The 24170-nt window shown below is 40.7% G+C and overlaps 1 protein-coding gene and 1 long non-coding RNA gene across 4 annotated transcripts in view; both read left to right on the forward strand.

Annotated features, from left to right (window-relative positions):
• Nucleotides 1-24170, forward strand: part of CDK14 (cyclin dependent kinase 14) — a 542651-nt gene that overhangs the window by 21957 nt on the left and 496524 nt on the right. The window lies entirely within an intron of this gene.
• Nucleotides 3965-5534, forward strand: LOC141373853 (uncharacterized). Its single transcript, XR_012380204.1, has 3 exons — nt 3965-3999; nt 4341-4723; nt 5206-5534. It is a non-coding gene; the product is annotated as an uncharacterized lncRNA (long non-coding RNA).

Consider the following 24170-nt stretch of genomic DNA (forward strand, 5'->3'; position numbering starts at 1 on the left):
TAGTGGGACATCTACCACCATTTCGGGGATCAGCGAGGATCACCCGTTTGGGGGTGAGTCACAGGAATTATTGATTCGATGTTTGGTGGGCTAGGTATTTGTCTTTGAGAGTTGATTTATTTTCGAATGATTAACTGATTGGCGCTGGCTGTCTTTGGTTGTGACTGTGTTCTCTGTGTTCTCCCGGGCTGTGAACCCATTCCTCTCCACCCTGTGCTCCCTCTGATGTAGGGCGGTGAGTAAAAATCACCGTGGGATCTTGCTGCTCCATCTTCCAGCTGGATTGCCCCTTCCCCCCCGCAGACAATCTGTGTGCACCTCCTTTTCCTTTTAACTGTACAACAAGGGTCGTAATCTCTACCTGGCAGAGTTATTGTGAAGATCAATCAGATAATGCTTGTAAATTCTTTAATAGGTCTTGGGACATAGCAGGTACACTTCTTCATAGAACTTGATTGTGCCACTCACAGCACCCCGTCACACTCGGTGACATTTATGTCATCCTCCTTTCCACACAAGCTGAGGGTTGCGTGGTGCCTGCCTAGCTTTATCATGGGACATCAGTGATCTAATTTTAGGAACCTCCTCATTTTAAAGATGGGGAAACTGAGGCTGGGAAGTCCAAACTTAGGCTTCCTCCTGCCACTGTTCCTCTCCTCCTCTGTCACAGTAGCCTTGCCGTGACCACGTGCTGACTGGATCTGGCAGAAAGCAGTGTCCACTTGTGGGTTTGTCAGCTAGATGGGCTTCGGTGGATGGGATTTTATATCCCAGAAGACACTCAGGAGCTCTGTGTGAACATTCTTAACCAATGCCTTAGTAGGGAACAGTGCTCACATCCATCCCATCTAATAATGTGCATTTGGTGACAGGAATTTCCAGGAAGATCTGTGATGATTACCCTGTTTACAGAGGGAGGAAAATCTTCCCCTGTTTTCCCACTTCTGGGTGGCTGCCTCCCCCGTCATCTCTGATGATGTCCATGTGGTTCTCTTTCTTGGTTACCAGCCTTTTAACGGGAACCTATTCATTGTCTTGGCAAGGGGAGCCCTTAAGTCCCGATTCTCTATTCTGTGTCCATGAGTTGATGAAATGGGAGATTTTCTCCATCAGGATGTTCTCCTCTCATACATTTATTATCATGATCTTGGGACCTGTTGTCTGAACAGATATTTGCATCCTTAACAATCACCTCTTATTTCTCCCCATGGGAGCATGTGGTTTTTGGGGGTAGTGGTGCATTTCTACCTCCTTCTATATCTCATTTGCTCAGCATAGTGTTTTGTACCTGGTATGTGCTGAGTAAGTGTTCCTTGAAAGCATAAATGGATACTAGTATTGGGGTCTTTCGGTGAGTTTATTTCTATAATTCAGTTATAAGATTTCTTTTGTCCTTATTTTTCAGAATGCCGTAGAAATTCACCAATCGTTTATTGATGGTGACACTTAAAAAAAAAACCCTTAAATATAAATAAAATAAATTGAATACATTTTTAAATCTTCTCAATAACATTGGCATTATTATTTCTACTTTTACAGATGGGGAAACTGAGATTTAGAGAAGTTAAGCAACTGACACAGGGTCGCAGGGCTAGTGAGGTGTTGGAACTGGAGGTGACCTGGACAGCCCCCTGGGCCAAAAGCCAAAGTGGGCAGGGCGTGCGGGGAGCCTCCTGGACTGTGGCCTTTTTAAAGGAGCCTTGAAAGTTCCTTGCATTTAAATGATGGCTGAATTACATTTACTGTTGAATTGTGTGACTTTTAAGTTGCAAATGAATGCTAGGAGTGTGTTAGGGTAGTCCTTGGCTGTGGGACTAATTGAGAAACAAAATGAAAGTGCTGCAAATAAATTGATTTTCCTACTTGGAGTAGGTGCTCACTCCACTTCTATCAGTCTTGTGGCATTTGCCTTCAGGAGTCTTTCTTGTCTAATTAAAAACTACAGGCCAGATGTTTTGCGGTGTCAATAATTTAGTACCCACGTCTTCCCCCCGCCCCCCAGTTGTTTGTTTGGAAACAGTTTAGAATAATCTGCACATTTAAAAAAAAAAAGTGAAATGACTGTCCGTTTGTGTGGCAGTGTTTTTACTTATTTAGAATGTAAGGATTTTTCTGTGCCTCTCTTGAAACTATCTTCTAGAAAGACTGTGGATCCAATGTGATGACCTTTTCAAGACGTCTCTCGCTTGTAATGGGAGGCAGAATCAAGTTGTGATCCATGAACACATGTGTTGGGGTTAATTCTCTTTGTATCTTTGGTTTTTCCTCCTCATTCCCGAGATCTATGAAGATCAAGCATTTGAGATTGCACACTAGTGTGTTAGGTTTTCATCTGGGGCTGTCCCTTCTCTAAGTGGGGAGTGAAGGTATTGGGAGGGTGGTGCAGTTTCCCTAACTTTATCAGTGGTTTGGGAGATATATTATTCTAATCCTTAACATCCTAAGCAAAGACTACCCTGACTGTGTTTTTACTGAAAGCACTTCTTGTCACTCTGGGTAGTTCATAGTTTATTTATTTACCTTTGTGTAAGGGAATTCCTTCTTTATTGTCCTATCTTATCTTCGATCAAAGTTTCCACCCAGGGACCCTTACTTAAATAGCATTGTCTGAGGCTTGTGTGTGTTTTCTTTCCTTCCTTCATTCTTTCTTTTCTTCTCTTTGAAAAGCTTTCTGCATTTTTGCCCCATCTGCACTCTGGTTTTCCTTCTTTCTATTTATGACTATTGTGTAATGAATATTCATAGTTGCCATTATTAATGTAGTAGCGTGCCATTTGTCAGCTTACTGGCTTCTTTGTACTATAATTTTAAAAAAATTCTGTTTCTTTTATTTTTTAGTTTTGACATCTTTCTTTGTCTTCTTAAATTTTGTTTTTTCTAGAGTTTGTAATCATATCAGTCCCTGGCCCCCAACCAAGACATATGTGCAGGTCTAAAACTGCACAGTACAGGATGTCGAATGGCTTAAAAGGATTTCTGTTGTGGACTGAAAGAGTGGATCTGTGCCTTCTGAGGGTATAGTCTGACTGCATGAATACTAATAATTAGACATCTTTTATTTTAAGAGAGGGGCAGCTGTTACTGTAGTTGAATTTGAAGATCTTTCGTTATTTTGCTCCTCTCTTTAAAGGGCTGTTCTCCATATATGCATCTCCTTGGCAGAGTTGATTGCAGACCCAGATACTGGCATGTTGATAACATGAAAAAAGGAGGAAAAAGAATTTGACAAGGAAAATCTGAAAGGTTCTGAACATTAGATTTTAAGGTGTTAGGTTTGTTTTCTATTTATTTATTTGACAGAGAGAGACACAGCGAGAGAGGGAACACAAGCAGGGGGAGTGGGAGAAGGAGAAGCAGGCTTCCCGCTGAGCAGGGAACCCGATGCGGGGCTTGATCCCAGGACCCTGGGATCATGACCTGATCCAAAGGCAGCCGCTCAATGACTGAGCCACCCAGGCGCCCCTAGGTTTGTTTTTTTAAGTCTTTTTTTTTCCAGCTTATTAAAAAAAGAGTAAAACACCTAAGCATTGTGCATATCAATTCTTTTTGAAGTGATTTGAAGGTAAAATTTCCACCATCTTGCATTTGACTGGAAGGTCTAGCAGTCAAAGTTCCTTTAGAGCATCCTCAGCTGTCCCTTGGAGACTTGATTAGGATGGCATTTGCAGTGATGATTGTGCCTTCCTAGATTTTCAAGCTTTTTATTTAAATCAGTGCTTATTATTTCTCATTGTTAAAAAAAAAAAGCTGCTGAATCTTAAAATCCAGTGATGATTTCCTCTAGAGGGTTGAGTTACTGAGTATATGGTGTTAGAGGGACGGACCTCCGTCTCCCTCTTTGCTAACATCACAAGCCCTGAAACCCCTATGCATGCTGGCTAATCCAGGCAAGAGTGTCACTGCATAATCAGAGTAGATTTTGTAGGGCTTCAAAGTTTACAAAACAATCTTATATGTTATTTCGGAAAATTCTTGCAACAACCCTGTGAAGTGTAGTGGGTAAGTATTTTCATCTCTGTTTTGTAAAAGAGGAAATTGCATTCTGAAAAGGTGAGCACTGTGCCCCAGGCCACAATTTTCTGTTCTCACAGTGGAGCTGGGCCTGGAGCCCATGTTTCTTGTCTTCCTACCTTCCCCGCATTATTCTGCTTCATCTGACAAAGTCAGGATTTAAGGACATTGTGTTCAGGATCAGATTAGGGAAGGTGTGTGACCTAAACACACCAGAAACAGGGATTTCAAAATGTTAGTTCTTTCCTTGGTACTTTAATGACAAATAATACGAGTTACCCACTTGTCCATTCAGACACATGTGTTTTATTTTCCATGTTCCATGACAGACTTACAGACCTGAATCCTTAAATTCACATCCCTGTGAAGAACATAAGTCCTGCTTTGTATTCTTCACATGCCTCGAGAGCCAGCAGCTCAAACTGTGGCACGAATATTGACAGTTTGGCTAAGAGGAAAGAAGGGAGAAGTGTGGCTAGCAACGATCCTCTAGAGAATAAGAAGAAACTATGACATTTTTGGACGGCATTACGAACTGGGGGAAAAGTTTGGCGAAAACAGGAAGCTGCCTTTGAGAAGAATTTGGCATTAGATACGGATTCGAATCCACATTCCGCCACTTAGTAGCTATGTCACGAGGAACAGTCAGTCTCTCTGCGCCCGTGTCTCAGGGCCCTTCTCTGAGAGGCTGTGAGGCGGCTTCATGGCCCGGGTGAGAAATCAGGGTGCTCCAGCCGAGCGGCCGGGTGTCCTAAGCCTGCAGTCGTGTCCAGGCTCCAGCACTTCTTGGCTGTGTGGTTCCTAACCTCCCCATGCATCTGGAGCAGGGGGGTAAGAATAATACCTGCCCCATAGGGTTGTTAGGATTGCATGAGTTTTAATACATGTAAATTCCTTAGAACTGTGAATGGCTCATGGTGAATTCTCTACTAAAAGTTATTTTTAAGTGGGATAAGGTAGGGGATCTCCTGGTGCCTCTATTAAGCTCTCACTACGTGAGTTTTTTTCTCTCCTATATAGATTTGTTAAGATCAAGCCTAATGAATCTAAAAACTCCCAGAATAGAATGTTTTTGTTTTGCATCAGATTTCATTCATGTAGTTGGTGGCCTCTTACACCTTAGACATTTATTTTTTTAAATGTGATCTTTTTGTACGGTTAATCACTTAAAATACTGTGTTATATCATGTCTAGGAAATTCAGTATAAGCCTTTCTGAGAGAGAAGTCCTTGTGATAAAAGCCAGCTGCCCAGACATTTCCAGCCTCCTCACCCATCCCCCAGCCGACCGCCGAAGCAGCGGGTTGGCGGAGATCCAGCTTTCCTCCGAAGCGATGGGATTGTTCCAGGGCCAGGAATGAGAGCAATCTGCCCAGACTGGAGACGGCTTCAGCTCCTCCACTTGCTTCATGTTCCTAGTCTCCTTCCCCAATGGATCCAGCCCCATTTGCCAGCGTTGGGGATATTGTTTTAGCACTGGGACGCATGGAGGTCTTCATATTTAAAAAATGATTTTTGAGTCTATTTTTTAATTCCATGGAAGTTTTTCTGTTTTTCTTTGTACCCTGGGAGAAGAGCTGTGAGTTCATTTTAATTTACAGCTACTTGTCTGCCAATCGATAGGGGCCGCCTCTGGCTGTTGTCCAAGCGTAGCACCTTTCTGGATCTGACTCAAGTGTCGAGACTGTGGTTTCACCTTCCCCGCTTTACATCGGGGTGGGAAGGTTTAGTTATTTGACTGGCTTAGGCCAGGAAATTATTGGCTATTGTCAATGGAATTTGTTTATCTTTTCCACTCCTCTGCATTCCTAGACTCTGATAGAAGTCATCATCACTGTGATTGCACTCCAGTCTAACTCCTCCCCTTTGTCTCTTTTTATTAAATGCTTGCTGTTTCTCTCTTTTTTAGATGTAAATTCAGGGACCCCCATGGAGACATTTCAGAAAGGGGTCCCTTGATCAGCAGTTGTTAAAAAAAAGAAAAAAAATCTACCGAACATCTCTTCTGTCCCCTTTTTATTCGGCCACCGCCTGAATGTTTTCTGCAGGTGTTCTCCAAGATTTAGGATATATCTATCTACATAACTTTTTTTTTTAAAGATTTTATTTATTTATTTGAGAGAGAGAATGAGAGAGAGAGAGAGAGTTCATGAGAGGGGGTAAGGTCAGAGGGAGAAGCAGACTCCCTGCTGAGCAGGGAGCCCGATGCGGGACTCGATCCCGGGACTCCAGGATCATGACCTGAGCCGAAGGCAGTTGCTTAACCAACTGAGCCACCCAGGTGCCCTATCTACATAACTTTTTAAATTTATGCTTGATGCATGCATAATTCTCATGAGCTTCTAGACCAGCATTGTCCAACAGAATTAACACAAACCATGTACAATTAAAATCTTTCTAGTGGTACTATTACAGAAATAAAAGAAATAGGTTATTTTAATTTTATGATGTGTTTTTTAGCTCAATATATAAAAATACTATAATTTGGACATGTAATTGATATAAAATTATTATTGATATATTTTCTACTTGTTTGTACTAAGTTTTCAAAATCTGCACAGCGTATCTCTGTTTGGACAGACCCCATTCATGTGGTCAGTAGCCAGATGTGGCCATATGTCATATGTCACCACAGATCTATCCTGGAACTTTTCTTCTGTCTTGAAAAAGCATTGCGCTGTACTGGCAATTATGTCCCCATCGCAGTGGCTTAGAAAACAGGCATGAGTCTGTGCCTCATGTCTTTGCCCATGATTAACACATACCTAGAGGTTTTTCCTTTGTTAGGAAAACTAATTGGGATAAAATACCCTAAAACGTGAATTCGGAGTAGCATGTGTCAAGTCTCCTAAACAGTTGGCTGACTTACTGACTGCTCATGATAAAAATTCCTTTGTCTTCTGGAAGCACGAAGCAGTCAGAGCAGGACTCAGCATTAAGCCCAGTCCCTGGATGCCTTCTCTCACCCAGAAGCCATGGAAGTCCGTTTCATGCTCCTGAAGGCCGCTGCAGCGCTGCTCATGGTGCTCGTGAGTGACGCGGCACTGTCACACCTCGCTCCCTGCCGCGGGTACCGTTCAAGGTCATGAGGTTTCAAGGGTGAAAGGTGATTGATGTTTAGGATGCTAGCTCCCATGCTTTATGCCTCATCTTGTGCCCTCATTTTTCCAGGACCCCTCAATTACCTTCTTTGAGAAAATGGTTATTGAGTGTTAAAGACCATTACTGAGTCTCAAATGTACATGGTTATGGCTGGATTTCAGCCACTGGAGGGTCAGTATAATCTGTTTTAGGACAATGTTTCTCAAACTTTAATGTGGATGAGAATCACCTGGGGATCTTATTAAAATGAGATTTTGATGCAGCAGGAATGAAGTGGGGCCTGCGAGTTTGCCTTCTTCAGAAATTCTCCAGTGATCCTGATGCTGCTGGTCCACAGACCACATTGGAGCACAAGGATCTTATGGTAACAGAAATGCCAATCTGTGATAAGTTATTATCAAACCGCAGCAGAAAGAGGAAAATAATAATGTAGTGAGTGAGGTTTTCCACCATTTTTGCTTTATGTTTTTTAACATTCAGAAATAATTTCTTTTCTGCCTTCTTGTTACCATGGTGATTGTAAATGGTAGTTATTATTTAAAAAAAACTTTCATTGCAAAATTAAAAAGCTGACAACCCTTTTTATGTCTCCAAGTTAATAAAAGAAAATAATTTTACTAATCCACAAACTGTTAAAGTCTGATGCCACCACCACCTAAATTAGGAGTTTATAATTTCCTTTCCTGGCACTTACAGTATTTTGTATTGATATAATTACTTGGGTAGTTGTTTAATGCCACTTTCCCCACTGTGCTCTAAGCCAAATATATATTTATATATATATATCCCCCCCCCCCCCACTGCTTTGGTCCCTACTGTCTAGCACTGGGTCTGGTATCCTGTTAGTCCCTAATCGGTATTTTTAGGACAGTTTTATTCAGTGGGTCTTAGTGGGAGTGGTACTGCCTCTCCTCAGGGAGTGTTTGGAAACTCGTGGGAACTAATTTTGGTTGTCCACAAATGCCGTTGGTGTTTGATGGGTGGAGGACCAGAGGTGCTAGACATTCTGGGGTATACAGAAAAATAGCCAACTGATGAAAGCTTATTCTGTGCATTCTGCACAGTCTTAGAATGTCTCTGTTGAAGATTCAGTTGGTGAAAAAAGCTATTTGTAATCACCTGAGCCAAATATCTAACCCCGCTTAACATATGAAACAAAAACTTTTTTTTTTGGCCCAATTTTAATATGTTCTGAAATTTTCAGTAATGTAACTGCTGAGTACATCAGAGTTGTACTTTGATTTATTGGAGACTTTGCAAAGACATATCCACCGTTTTGGCAAATCCCATCACTAGAAGCAGTGCTGCCTGTGGTATTTAAACTGTACCAACACACATTTATGGACAGTGTGATGAATATGGATATACATATATGTATATACACATGCACGCACACACACACATTCAGTCTTTATTTAAAAATATCCACTAAAGAGTATCGAAAATATGCAGGTGAATGTCTGTCTTTTAAATTCATATTTACTCATTAAAAATAGTTGTAAGCATCTTATTATCTCATTATATCATTTATTGTAGTCATGTCTATTTGCATATTAAGATATATATACGTATATACATACAGTTTACACATCTGAAAGACAGTAAAAATTACTTCTCTTTATTTTACCTCTATATTACAGTTTTCTCTCTCTTTCCATGTGTGTAATCACTATCTCTGGATTTCAAGCATTTGCTGTGAAAAGGTGGCACTGATCTGATTGATAGGGCTGAAAATTCCTGTTCTTACGGGAGCATCAAGGAATCAAACATTCCTACATTCTGGCTTTGGCTGATTTCTCCAAGCTCTTCAATGAGTAGCTGTGAATTCGCTGGGTGATGGACATCATGCAAGTGATAGTGTTTTGTGAGTGACTAAACACACAGCGACATGCCTTAGCTGACTTGGTGACTCTGCCTAGAGCCCCTGGGAAAGGCAGACTGCTCACCTGAGACTCACTGCTGTGCTTCCCCTGCATTTTCCGTTCGGGAAACAGACCATCTTGGAGGAAGGGGTTTGCCAAATGCCGACATAGGATGGGGTCTAGGGAGTGCTGGTAGTGGTGGTGGGGCTGTTTTAATGAGTTAAAGTTCAAGTTTGTCAGGTGAACAGAAGTAGATGATGTTTTATCTTTCCAAGAAGAATTTCAGATACTTAGACTAGGGGTCATTATTGTAAGAATTTTTGGACAGTTATATATTTGTCTGTTTGAGAGTGACTTACAACAAAATCCATTAAGACTCACAGCCCGGGGAGACTTGTGTGTCTTTCTCAGTGGTTGGCTTGGATGTGCTACCAGACACAAAGGCGGAGGGGAGTACGCAGTGTACATGTGGTGCCAGGAAAGGGGAGTGAGTTGGGGAAAGATGGTAGTAGTAGGTTCCACAGCAGAAAGCCCCTTCTCACACAGCTAATTCCAATAGGCTTAGCTGGCTAGAATGTTGCTCATTAATTGGAACTAGAAAGATGTAGGAGGCTCAAGGATAATTGGCACTGGAAAAAGTTCACCGAAGGTGAATCCGCTTAAGATGGAGATCAACATTTCACGTCTCATAGGCATCCAAGGTTTAATTGAGATTTGGTTCTTATGGAAAAAGAACTGATAATCATGAAAATAAAGTTTGTTCTGGTTTTTATTTGCAACTCTGTGCTGCTTTTTAGGAAAAAAAATGAATTAAGGTTTTCTTTGGAGTATTCTGAAAATTTTATGATAACACATTTGCTATCCGTCAAATTTAAACATAATCATTTAAACATAAACATTTAAACATAATCATAAAGAGTCCTTTTTGTTTATTTTTATTTTTTCAAGGGAATTTATTTTATTTTTTTATAAAGATTTTATTTATTTATTTGACAGAGAGAGACAGCAAGAGAGGGAATACAAGCAGGGGAAGTGGGGAGAGGGAGAAGCAGGCTTCCTGCTAAGCAGAGAGCCCGATGCGGGGCTCGATCCCAGAACCCTGAGATCATGACCTGAGCCGAAGGCAGACGCTTAACGACTGAGCCGCCCAGGTGCCCCTTTTCAAGGGATTTTAAAAAGCTTGGTAATCATTTCATTCTCTTTTAGAGCATCGATAGAATTAGAGATTGCTTGCATCTTTGTTAATTAAATTATCCTGAGAGCCTCATTTTCTGTGGTCTTTTCCAAAGTCACTTTCATTATTCTCATGAAATATTATCTATTTTGCAAGATTTGTAGTTGATCTGTATGAATTTTCATGCTACTGGCAGGAGGAGCAGATTGGGGGGAATATTTGACTATGGAACTGATTTTAGAAGTCATCAGTTCCCCAGAGAATATTTTTGAGTTCTAATGACCTAAGTTTGGGGATCAATATTTGGATCACAAATCCCCTTGTAACCCTCAGATTCTTTGTCTATTTTGTGACGCCAGTTTGGTGATAGAATCAAGGGATGAAGTGTGTTTATCCTCCATATCTCTATCACAGAGGCTTATGCAAAATAACTTTTTAATAAATGCTATTGAATGGAATTGTGGAATTTATATTCTTCTATGATTTCATATTTGCAAAGTTTCTCTGTGTTGCCCAAGGTTGTTATAACATCTTTTTTATGCTATACTTTATAAGGTATCATTTTCATCTAAAATTTGGATCATGACTATTAAACATTTGCTTCAAAGAGAACACTTTGTTCTTTGAAATTAATAATAATTAAACACACACACACACACACACAGAGGATAGCATCTGCACAGGGATCTTTCCCCTCAGTGTTATGAGCAATTATGAATCATGACCAAAGAGAGAGGCCTTGTAAATTATGAATATTCTGAAAACAATGAGGCATATTCTGCTGCTACAAAGATTAACACCGGAGTTAATGGAAGCACCATATGCCTAGGGGGAGATGTCATCAAGACAAACATGTAGTTTGTCAAAGTGACATTTGGATGAGTATAAGCAATATTAACCCAGTCATAAGCTCTTGTCAAGTTTAAATCTGATTTTAAAAGTAGCTGCATTAGGTTTATTTGTATATCTCTATCTAGTGTAGCAAGTGACTTGAAGCCATCAAACTTTTAGGGTAAAAGAAAGTGACATAAAAGTTATCAGCAGTAAGATCTCTTCTCACCAACTGCTGAAATACAAACCTTCTTTATTATTTTAAATGTCTTGACTGCTTTGACCCATCCTAGTTTATTATGAAATTTTGGATAAAGTAAGCTGCTTTCTCCACCCAAGGTACCACTTTCTGTCCTGTAGAGAAAGAGGTGTTAGCAAAGAGAGACTTTGTGTAATAAGACAAGTATTCATTATGCGTAATCATCCCAGGGAGCAGAAGACCCTCTAATGCAGTCGTCTTCCAACTGGGGAACAAGGCAGATGCTTAACTGACTGAGCCACCCAGGTGCCCCCCCCTTTAAATAAACTTATGATTAAGTGTTCCAGATAACCTTAAAAATTAAAAAAATCGTGCATAATATTTCTTCAGTCTTAAGTATCAGTTTTTTGGTTGTATAATATTTCATTGAGTTGATGCATGCTACTTTGCTTATTCTCCCCCTATATACTTTCTTTTATTTTTCTTTTATTTTTTTAAAGATTTTATTTATTTATTTGACACAGAGGGAGACAGCGAGAGAGGGAACACAAGCAGGGGGAGTGGGAGAGGGAGAAGCAGGCTTCCCGCTGAGCAGGGAGCCCGACGCGGGGCTCGATCCCAGGAACCTGGGATCATGACCTGAGCCGAAGGCAGACGCTTAATGACTGAGCCACCCAGGCGCCCCTATTTTTATTTTTTAATTAATGAAAATTTCTGTGACATTTTAGTTATTTTTACTTTCATTTTTTTTTTTCTTTTTGCTGTTTCCTTTGGAAACAATCCTAGCTAACTCTCAGGAATGAATAGATTGCTGAGATTTATTTTTTTAAGATTTTATTTATTTATTTGAGAGAGAGAATGAGATAGAGCATGAGAGGGGGGGTGGGTCAGAGGGAGAAGCAGACTCCCTGCTGAGCAGGGAGCCTGATGCGGGACTCGATCCCAGGACTCCAGGATCATGACCTGAGCTGAAGGCAGTCGCTTAACCAACTGAGCACCCAGGCGCCCGAGATTTTTGATAGGTATTTCCATGCTACTTTTCGGAAGGGTTGAAGTAATTTTTGTCATTTAAAATAACATTTTACTCTTGTGTTAAATATATAATGTTCCCTAGTTTAGTAAAAGTTGCTTTACATTGTATTTCTTTGACTAAATTGTTTTGAAACCTGTGTTTGTTTCGCATTATTACCTCATGAATCATGAGCATTTTATTTATTCAATGAGCACTTTCTGAATACCCACTCTGTGTCAGAACCTGTGCCAGCTACTGGAGATACAAAGATGAGAAAGACTTATTTAGCCTGTGCATTCAAAATAATTCTCCATCTCATGGGGAAATAATTACAGTAGGTAAAATGAGGGCTTCAATCAAAGTATAAAAAAGGTGTTTGAGAAGGAATTTGGGGGATGTGGCAGTATAGGAGGCGAGGTGATCTGTGTGTGCAGCTTGGAAGATGAACCAGCCTTTGCCTGGAGGAGAGATAAGGGGCAAAGAGAGGGCGTTCTGAGTGGAGTGCGTGAGGATTCCCCAGAGTTCCCTCCGGCTGACAAGTTGTCAGCTCCCTTGCGTTTCCTGTTGATTCACTAGTACATGCAGTTGCTGTTGGTTTTAATATGCTTTCACTCTTTATGTCCCATCAGATATTAATATAAATGTTAATCTTTGTCATGTTTAAGGCAGATATTTTAGTCTGTTCTTTGACTTCTTCTTTTAGCTACTTTTCATCTTTTACATTCTCATCACACAGGATTATAATTACTTGTTTTGATGTGTACCATATGGAAATTTCTTAATTCATAAAATTATAGATTTGGCTGATCCAGTAGTAGCAAAATCCTGTTTCTGAAAGTGGTTTTCCACCATGTGATGAGAAGAGTTGTGAAATGTATGTGGAGCCCCTGTTTCCCACACCCAAGTTCTTTTTTTGTCTGATCCCTTAGGATAATACAGCCTGGTATTATTCTGACGGCTGAATCAGGAAGCCAGGAGACCAATTTCTCTTTACTTGCCCATCTTCTCAAGGTAGAGTGGCTTAATTTATTTGACCCAAAGAGCCAAACGCACGGTATTATGCTGTACGGTTCTATGGCGGCAGTGAAGGGACAAACTTGTTCACTTCTTAACAGACTGAGATTTTTATTCTTTCAGCAATATAGTAGATACTAAGAAGTGAGAGAACAGAAATCAAAGGGAGGGCACTTGAATTATGACTAAATTATGTTTCCCCCAAAATTCCTGTGCTGAAGCCTTAACCTGCAATGTGACTGTTTTTGGAGATAGGGCCTTTGTGGAAGTAGTTAAAGTTAAATGAGGCAAAAGGGGAGGAGGCTCTGATCTGATAGGGTTAGTGTTATTATTGGAAGAGACACTGGACAGCTTTCTCTCTCTCCCTCTCTTCCTCCAATGTGAGGACACAGTGAGAAGGTGGTGGTCATCTGGAAGCCAGGAAGGGAGCCCTCACTAGAAACTGAATCTTGCCAGATTTTAGTCTTGGACTTTCCAGCTTCCAGAACTATTGTTTAAGTCACCCACTCTGTGGTCTTTTGTTACAGCAGCCCAAGCAGTCTAAGACAGGCGTAATGATAATAATCAAAGCAATTATTGACTGCTTAACATGTATTAATTTTGGATTTCTTTTCAGCAAAGTATGAGTTAAGTCATATCTTTATCTCCATTTTACAAGTGAGGAATCTGATGATTAAGTGACTTGTTTCAGGTCTCAGTGTTGGGAAGGGATCTATAGATCCCTGTTGAGCTTATGTCCAATTTGAGGAAACAGCTCCATGTAGTTCATTTACAAAGTGAGTGGGGATAAAGATTCACCAATAACCACACGTGCAGATTACAAAGTGTTTCCTGCTCAAAGAAGCTTGGGAAACTTACATCCTTCTCTTGGTAGATGCACATTTAATACTCAAGTTTCAGAAATTCTTCAGTGAAGAAACTTGTTTAAATTTACCCTCATGTTTCTCAGATCACTTCCCAGGGGTATCCCCAGTGATTTGCTGTGGAGCAACATCTCTTAGACACCCATTTGGGTATGCAGCTCAGAGTGGTCATCAGACTCCTGCACTGGCCACCAAAGGCCAGTTTAATTTACAATGTACTCAAATGTTCAATGAACATGGATGGATATTTATTATAATTTATGGAATTAAAACATGTAATGGGGTTAGTCGGTTTGGTGTCCGACACTTCATTTCTGCTCAGGTTGTGGTTTTATGGGGCTCTGTGCTCAGCGCAGAGTCTGCTTGAGATTCTCTCTCCCTCTCCTTCTGCCCCTCTCCCCTGCATACACTCTCTTTCTCTCTCAAATAAATAAATAAATCTTTAAAAAATGTAATGAGATTGTTCATGTTACTTCAAAACATTCAGTTCAATTTAGCTTTTATTCTTGCATAAAGATTAGGCAAAAAACTCAAGGTAAATAGTTAGGAAAACTTTAGACATCTTACCTCTAAGGAAAAGAGAGTAGATGCCTTTATAAAAATGAGCTCCTTTGATTTTAGTGAGTACCTGCTATGTGGCAGGCATTTTATAGGAAAGAAGGAAGGTCCCAAGCTCATGAAATTTACATTGTACAGAGTTGTGGAGATTAGAGGTTACATGTGTCCTTTTCAACATGTTTATATATATCCCTACAAATTTTTATAGTTGGAAGGTTTTCTACACATTATTACTTTGGGCCCTTGGCCTTTTCTTGATAAGTAAGTCCTCAGTTTTTTCAGGCACTACTGTTTTGACTATGGAAACTAACTTTGGGCCTGTCCTTGGTTTACAGTATATCAGTCTATAAATAAATCTTAGATCTAATTATTAAAAGAACTCTTTCCCTTTTTAACAACCTTAAAATGATTTAAAATCTCTAAAAGAGACTGGTTAGACTTGTCCTACAGTCCACCTCCCCTTTTTTTCTCTGTGACTCAAAAGGAGTTTTAAAATTCTAGACATTTGCCAGGTATGAATTGAGAAAGAACCTAAACATCTGGGTGAAAGTGTTGGCAAGGTTGTTTAGGGGTTTTCTGTCTAGTCTCATGCTAGCATTGCTACAGTGATTTCTTAGGAAAATTCTGGGTATTTTCCTCCTTCATAAATAGGTCATAACACATATTTGATATCACTTAAATGAATGTTTTTAGACAGCTGTAATTTATTTTTAGTGAGATTAACCAAAGTGCCCTCACCGGTTAGCAAACACAAGCCCATTTTAAGATAGAAAGTTCTCATCTTTAACATATTGGCCAAAAGAGAAAAGACTGTTCTTTTTAGAAGCAGGTTGTCCTGCATCAATTTCCTTCTAAGTCATACGCACTGAGAATAATTAACAGCTACTTACTAGACTTCCTTTCAGCAGATCACTGATCTGGGAAGTGGTCACTTTGTCTCAGAAAGGGTTTGGTCAGTGGAGAAGAAAATCGCACCTGACATTTATGGGTAGAACCAGTGGGCGGGAGCAGCCAGCTTTTTGACGGCAGTTGTGTGCTCTGGATTGACTCCCCCCAGTTAGTAAGATGAATGCTGACTTCTCTTTGTTTCTTTAACCTTGCCACTCTTCGCCTAAACATTCAGAGAAAGGCAATTCTGTCACAGTTCATGAGTCACAAAGCTTAGAGCAGGAGGATGCTGATCTTGTGGATGCCTCCAGTGCTTGAGTTAGTGGTTTGCATTAAGATGGCAAAAGAGCTTTCATTCCCTAATTAGTGGAGGCACACTGGCAGTGTGAAGGACCTTTTTGCTCCTGGAGATATATTTATAACGGCTGAATGTACATGCGAGTGGCTTAAGCCCAAAGGTAGACCTTGGCCGATTTGGGCTACATTGTAAAATTAGTTGAAAAATAACTCTAACCTAAACCTTTATTTTTTTCTTTTCTGTTCTTTTTTCATGTTAAGCTCTTCCCCATACTTAAAAAAATTAGAAATACATGCATGCAGGACAAAAGAACATACAGTAAAATGTTTTTCTCCTCCCAAGTCCCTAGTACTCCTCCCTAGAGGCAACTATGAACAGCATTTTTAAAGATCTTTATTTATTCATTTGACAGAGAGACAGCGTGAGCAGGAACACAAGCAAGGGGAGTGGGAGAGGGAGAAGCAGGCTTCCCGCGGGGCAAGGAGCCCGATGCGGGGCTCGATCCCAGGGCCCTGGGATCATGACCTGAGCAGAAGGCAGACACTTAATGACTGAGCCACCCAGGCGCCCCTGAACAGCATTTTTAAAACTCCTTTCTGACACTTTCTAGGCTTATATGCCCTCCTTCCTTTTTATACTAACGGGGCATATCTTGTTTTTCTTCCCAACAGTATCTTCTGACGGTGTTTCATATTAGCCCATATGCAGCTCCAACTCATTTTGTTTATAGGTTGCTTGCTGTTCATTGTATTGTTGCATTACAATTTATTTACCCATTTTTAAAATTGGTGAACATTTCGGTCATTTATAGAATTTTATCCCGACAAACAGAGGTAACTGAATAGCTTTGTTCACAACTGGAAGTGCTGAGTCACATAGACTATGTACAGTTGTAGTTTTAATATATATTGCCAAGTTACCTTTCAAAGAGTATGCACAGATCCACACTCTCACCCACAATACTTGTGTTTACACCTTTGCCCTGATGTGTTTCCTGAAACTTGCTGATTTTTCCAGCCTGGCCCATGAAAATTAATGCTCTACTAGTTGTTTTAAATTTGCATCACTTTAATTATTAGTTGGGCTAAGCATCTTAAGTTTATAAGCTATTTTAATTCTCTTTCTCTCTCCTTTCTCTTTTTCTTTGTCTTGTGAACTCCAGACTCCTTTCAATACTTAGTTGTCCTTGATGATTGCTGCACAGTTTAGCGGGGGAACACCCAGAGACTTGTGTCTTAGAACCTTCTTAGTGTCACTAGAAACCTTGGAGGTCATGTAATTCCACCTCCCAATAGGTATAAAAAATTTTTTGTAATCTTTGATCATCTGCTTGAATGCTTCCAGGATTAAGGGGGCTTAAAACCTCATGGGCATCTAATTCCTCTGCTAGCTTTGGTTGACGGAAAATTCAAGATAGGTTAAAAGAGTAGTGGAATAGAGAGGGTGGGAGTAGCTGGACTCTTTAAAGAAACCACATTAATGAGGCTAGAAGATTCCTTCAGGCCCAGTCAGGGGACTGGGAGCAATGTATGTTAAGTGAGTCTTGTCCATTTGACTGAGGAATGAGAAGATATAACCAGGGATGGCTTTTTGAGGACATGTATGTTGTTGCTCCATAGTTAGTTATCTGGAAACATAGGCCTTAAAATAATAAATATCTGTTAGATGTTTATTTAAGTTAACTAAGGTTTCATTAGAGTACATTAGAGTTCCTGTTGGTCAGGAATTTGGGAGCCACCTAGCTGGGTGGTTCTGGCTGTGGGGGTCTCGGAGGTTGTAGTCCAGATATTGGCTGCAGCTGCAGGCATCTGAGGGCCTGACTGGCCTGGAAGGTATGCTTGCACCATGGCTCACTCACATGGTTGTTGGCAGAAGGCCTCAGCTCCTGGCCACACGAACATCTCTGTAGAGCTAGAGAGGATGTTCTCAGATTCGGGCAGCGGGCTTCTCCTGGAATGAATAATGGAAGAGAAAGCAAGATGGAAGCTGTAGCATCTTTTATGACCTCAGAAGTGACACATGGTCATTTCTGCAATATCCTGTTGGGTACGCAGGTCAGCTCTATTTCACATTCACTAAGAGTGTGAATACTAGAAGGCAGGGATCCCTGGCGGCTTTCTTGGAGAATGACTACCCTCTGGCCCCCAAAGATTCACATCTCTCTTACCTGCAGAACAAAATACACTCCTCTCAGAGGCCCCAACTCTCATTCCAATACAGAGGCCAACTCTTTGTGTCAGAGAATTAAGAGACACTTAAACAGATTTAGACGTGCTAGGAATCTATTAAGAATTTTTCCTTGTTGGAAGAAATTGTTGTTATTTGGGCAGTGTTCTCAATTATACCAGTATTTCTGTATGTACTATCCTATGAAAAGTCTGGCCCAAATAAATAGGAAATAGGTTTATATCCTGACAGAGGAAAGGAGTTCTAGTGAAAAATTCCAGCTTATTTTTGGTCAAAAAACCTTCATGACATTAACTAATTCTCGAAAATCAGGGTTAGGTTCTTGGAAAGCCCATACTGGGGAGGTCTCCATCAAGGAACTTGAAATGGAATGGGGGAAAATACGGATATCAAACTATGCTGGCTATTTATTTGTGTTTTCAGCTTCAAGCCCACCATCTCCTACTCTTTTTTGGAAGGGTGCGAAATCCACTTCCCAGATTCCCTTCCCAGCCGGATTCCTGTTGGTTTCTGGCAGTAGGAGACACTGGTTGGAAGATTGAAATGGAGGAGGAAGGCGGAGGAAGGATGTTGCTGTTTTCAGCTCCTGTCAGCCTTTCTCCTGTGGCCAGCTATAGCTCAAGTCTATAGTTTCTTTCGGAATTTTTGACACCAACTTTGGCCCCTAACCAAGGTCCAAGGGTCAGTTATACTGTTGTGTGTCCTGTTCCCTCCACCCTCCTTGTAGTCCCTTACCAGCCCCTCCTTGGAGCACCCGGGTTCTGATAACCCCACATCTTCCCTTTTATTTCTTCAGTCCCAAGGTTGTAGCTGCTTCTAGCAGTTACTAATATTGGGGTTATCTCTGTGTTTCCGTTTTACTTGTCCAGTCTCCCAGCATGTATGTAATCACTTTCTTCTATTAAACCTTTGCCATTTAAGATACCTAATGTCTAGGCGCCTGGGTGGCTCAGTTGGTTAAGCGACTGCCTTTGGCTCGGGTCATGATCCTGGAGTCCCGGGATCGAGTCCCGCGTCGGGGTCCCTGCTCACCGGGGAGTTGGCTTCTTCCTCTGACCCTACCCCCTCTTGTGCGCTGTCTCTCAAATAAATAAATAAAATCTTTTAAAAAAATAAAATACCTAATGTCTCAGATTTCTGCATTCCTACGGACAAAAAAAGAGTTACTCATGTTTCTAGATTAGTCATCCTTCGTAATTACTATGACCTGTTTGTGGTTAAGTTTTCTTTCTTGCAAGGTCATAGCTAGAGGCCACTGTCCTTCATCTGTTTTTTGTCCGGATGTTTGGTGCTTTTCTGATTTTTAGTGCTCATAGTCGTCGACTTCATTTTATCAAGTCCCTGCTTCCTTATTTCCGTAGTGGTCTTAGAGGTGCAAGTTACCTGAGATGCCTGAGTAGTTTCCTTCAATCTGCTTAAAACCAGTACTTTCTTCATTGATTCCTAGAACAAGGGAGTATATCCTCTGTCCTTGGCTCTACCTGGTCCTTCCTGAGCACCTGCGTTTTGAGCCTCTGTCCTAAATACTGCCCACTGGTGGGCAGCTGGGGACCTGCACTTATTTTCCCTCTTCTTTTCTCTTTCCCAAGACTTTTTACTCCTGCTCTGCTATCTGCTCTCTTCCCCTTCTCCCAACTCCAGTTTTCTCTTTTTCTTATTATCCCCAATGGGAATGCTTTATAGTTTGTACATATTAAAATTGGAAGGACTTGCCGAAAAGGTGTATCTGCTGAATTACTTGAATTTTATATAAGGAGAATTTTTGCAGGAGGAAGCATAATTATATTAACTTATGAATCAACCGAGCATTTTCATAGACCAGAGGAAAACAGCTAGTGATTTCATTAGTGATACTTCTTTTCTGCAGGTGAATAAATTCATTGAGCCTTTACACTTTTATTAGAGGGGTTTTGTGTGTTGTTGATTTTTAGTAAACATTTATCTTGCTGCCCTGTTTATACAGTGCTATTATCAAGTAGGTGCATTGGGGGATAGCAGAGGAGTAAAATGACCCAGCACTTGCCTGTCTTCAAAGACTGTACTGTGTACCTGGGGACATAGAACACATACACTGAACAGCTATGGGAACAAAATAAGTGTGAGAGGTTGTGATAGAAACTGTACTTAAGTGCATAGTGGGGCATATAATAGCGATGCTTCCGGTGTACAGGCACCAAACACTTTATGTTGTCTCATTTAATCCTTACTAACTCTTAAGCAGTTCCTCTACTTAGTCTTCTTTTGCAACTGGTGAATCTGAGACTCAGAGGTCTGAGGATACACACCTACGAAGTGTGAGTCTGAAGACTCTAATGGGTAGAAGTGAAGGTTGTGTGCACTTGTGTCATGCTTGTGTGCGTGTGTGTTCTGGGATGTGCCAGATACATTCTATTTACTCCCCTGGATCCCTTCCCCATTCTTCTCCAGCCTGCTCTGTGCCCTGGGCGACTGACTTGTGTGGATTATACCAGTGAACACCCTAGCCCTTGGGATTCCAGACAGATTTGACCAACGGGGAGACCCACTGGGGAGAACTCCGGAGATCTGAGGGCAGATGGAGAGTGATTCTGGGTGTTTGGTCCTCTAGCTCTTCTGTGCTAAGTCTTGGCCTGTTGGCTCCACAGCACTCCCTCCTTCCTCCTGTCCTCCCTCCGTCCCCTCTCTGAATTCCAGGAATCAGCTCACCCCTTGACCCTTCCAGCACAGAGGGGTAAGGATTATCCCCTTAGTAGCACTAATCCTGCCCCTGACTTTATTTTATTTTTTAAATTATTTATTTGAGAGAGAGAGAGAGCACACATACATGAGAGAACACACGATCGAGAGGGCACGCTCAGGAGAGGGAGAGGGAGAAGCAGGCTCCTTACTGAGCAGAGAGCCCGACATGGGACTTGATCCCAGAACCCTGGGATCATGACCTGAACCAAAGGCAGACGCCTAACCAGCTGAGCCACCCAGGCGCCTCCTGCCCCTGATTTTAAACGTTGTTTCTTGGTCAAACTCCATTTGAATGCATTACATCCAGTGTGAATGTATCTTGTGTTTCCTGTTGAGACTGATGGGAGGAAATATTTCTAAGGCATGCCTCCCTTCCGTCCCTCCCATCCCTCCCCTCCTTCTATCCTCACAGACTGTTCTGCACAGAGGATAAGAAATAGCTAAGACATGGTCTCTCTCAGGGAACTTAGAGTATAGGGTAAAATTTGACTAATAATAACAGAAAGGAAATGGATTTGAGAAGTCAACTGACTGAAGAGAGAGTCTGGCACATGAAATGGGCGGACTACTCAATGTGAAATGTAGCTGGCAATTCACAGACTTGTTGCTTATTCTTTCTACTTGTACATTAGCTTTGTCCCCTGGCCAAAAGTTTGAAAAGCTCATCTTTATTAGTTTAATAAAGCAACATCAAGGAGGTCTTTTTAAAAAAGTACATAACTGGAAGTGTGGTTTTCAGAACTCATTATATTCACTAACAATGTAAACTCACCATAAGTGTTGTCAATCAGATACAATTCTCTACATGTGTCCCTGGATTTAAGATGCATATGAAGTTTCAGAAGGTCTACCAGTTGTCACTGTTCTTGTTTTAAACTGATAGACTATTCTTTGGAACAGGTTCAAGTTTACAGAAAAATCGAACAGAAATTAGTTCTCATATCAAATCACAACTCCCTCTTTTCACCCTCCCAGTTTCCCCTGTTATTAATATCTTGCATTAGTGCGGTACATTTGTTAAAATTGATGAGCCAATATTAATTCATTATTATTAACAGAAGTCCATAGTTTACATTAGGGTTCACTGTGTTGTTCACTCGATGAGTTTTGACAAATGTATAATGACATGTATCTACTGTTATAGCATCATACAGAATAGTTTCGTTGCCTTAAAAAGTCCTCTGTGGTCCACCTATTCATCTCCTCTCCCCTTCCCCTGAATTCCTGCCAACCATTGATCTTGTTACTGTCTCCATAGTTTTGCCTTTTCTAGAATCTTATATGAGTTAGAATCATACCATATGTAGTTTTTTCAGATCAGCTTCTTTTACTCAGGAATATGCATTTAAGGTTTCTTCTTGTATTTTTGTGGCTTGATGGCTCATTTTTTTTTATTGCTGAATAATATTCCGCCGTCTGGATGTACCACTGTTTGTTTAACCATTGACCTGCTGAAGGACATCTTGGTTGCTTCCAGATGTTGGCAAGTATGAATAAAGCCGCTATAAACATTTGTGTGCAGGTTTTTGTGTGGACCTAAGTTTTGGAGTGGTGTCCAAGGATTTAAGAGGTAAGTGGAGATTAGGAGGGTCTATCATGTTTTTTTTTATGTAAATAGCTAGGAAAAATAAAGTTTTTGTTTCTGCCCATGTTCAGTTCTCGTGCTGTTGTATTAGTGTGGCTGTTTAGACGAGCACTTAAGGCAAGGACATAACATCAAAACACAATACAGGAAAAGGAGGTATTTCTGGAGTAAACTACCCATTCTCCGATGTGAAGTCTGGTCTCTAATCCTGAAAAGGGTTTTTTTTTGAACTAGTCAGAGCCAAGGGCAGATACTGGCTTCCTTGCCAGACACACTGAGGCTGAATTAATCACCTAATTAATCACATAGTTTTATGGGTAACCTGAGAATCAGAGTTGAAATACAAACTGAATATCTGATCTACTAAATCAAGTATAAAATACTGAACTGTTTTGCGATTTTATGTGAGCAGTTTACCCAATGACTTTTATTTCAAATAGAGGAGAGTAAACACATTACAAATGCGTATCTCATGTATGAACACATCTTTGGGATGTTAATGTGGCTCTTCCTTGCTTTTGAGTAAGCAAAGAGCCATTCTTTCTCAAGACTTCCTGTGGCCACCAGTAATTCTGCCAAGGGGTCCGACATCCTGGGAATTTGCCAGCCTTTCTTCTGAGACTTTGACTAATGCTGAAACGCCCTCAGGGTTTCTAGTGGTCTGTTTAAGTCTACTGGTTCAGTGTATGTGGGTGCTGAGCAGTATATATAAATTCCCATCTCGAAACTCCTGAGTGGTGTAACTTCAAGAAAATCACTTCAACTTTTTTGTGTTTTAGAAAGTACCAAGGCTGTCTCTGCTGCCTGGGGCTATTATAAAGGTGGATTAGCCCATGTTTTTAAAGCACTTAAAGCTTCCCAGGGGCAAGTGCCTTGCAACTTCCAGGCATAATTACTGGCTCTATTCCAGCTGGAATAAGGCAAGCAGAGTGCACTCACTTTAAGCCAAATGCTCACCCTTTTCTTTTGAGGACTCCATTTAGCTCCTTTGTAGAGGTAATGTATCTTGCATGTGAAAGCATTTGAGTTGCAGTGAGGGATATTTTAATTATTATTCAGTATTCCATCATAGATTTGGACTCATCATTTTGTATCCGAACCTAAGGACATCATACACAGTGGCCCAGAATCTTCCTTAACTTAAATGAAAGTGGACAGGTGCTTCTCCTTCATGTTTCTGAAGAGCACTTAGGCTAAGCTTCTTGATGTGGTTTTTCCTCTTTAATGGAACTGTTCCAGCCTGCAACATTCTGCATGTAGTTCAAAGCATCCGGTGTGATAATAAAAGTGAGAAACAGTAGGGAATGGCTTTCTGATTTCCTACAATTATTAATCAAAATTATAAACAAGATGTTTATATTTATAAAACATTTGTTTTGGTTTCATAATGGCAAAAATATTGCACATCTCATTGCTCTTGGAGATTTAAGCCTCCTGTGTTGACATCAACAGATAACGTGGGAATTGGAAATAGCTGCAGAGAAATAGATATTTTAAACTATTTTCTAAAAAATAATTTATGGAGGAGAAATCGATGTCACGGACATTTGGTGGATTGCAAAGATCACTGTTGCTCCTTTACTGAATGCCTTCTCTTTTTCTTTTTGTAGTAATAGACCCTCATACTTCTACACTTTGGATGGGCTCATTTGACAGCCCCGACTATTCACTGGGATAAGGACTTTGGTTGCAGTTTGATTTGGTTTTGTTTCTTCTTGTTTGAAATATATTTAGCAAATTTTCAGTGACTTTATTTTTCCCTCCATCTTATTACTGTCACAACAGAACTTTTGGTAGTCGATGCTAGCAGTTTTCTTTTTCTTTCTTTCTTTCTTTCTTTCTTTCTTTCTTTCTTTCTTTCTTTCTTTC

Source organism: Callorhinus ursinus, unplaced genomic scaffold (genome assembly GCF_003265705.2).
Source record: "Callorhinus ursinus isolate GAN/ISIS: 27379988/994484 unplaced genomic scaffold, GSC_fseal_2.0 scaffold12, whole genome shotgun sequence".
Lineage (NCBI taxonomy): Eukaryota > Metazoa > Chordata > Mammalia > Carnivora > Otariidae > Callorhinus > Callorhinus ursinus.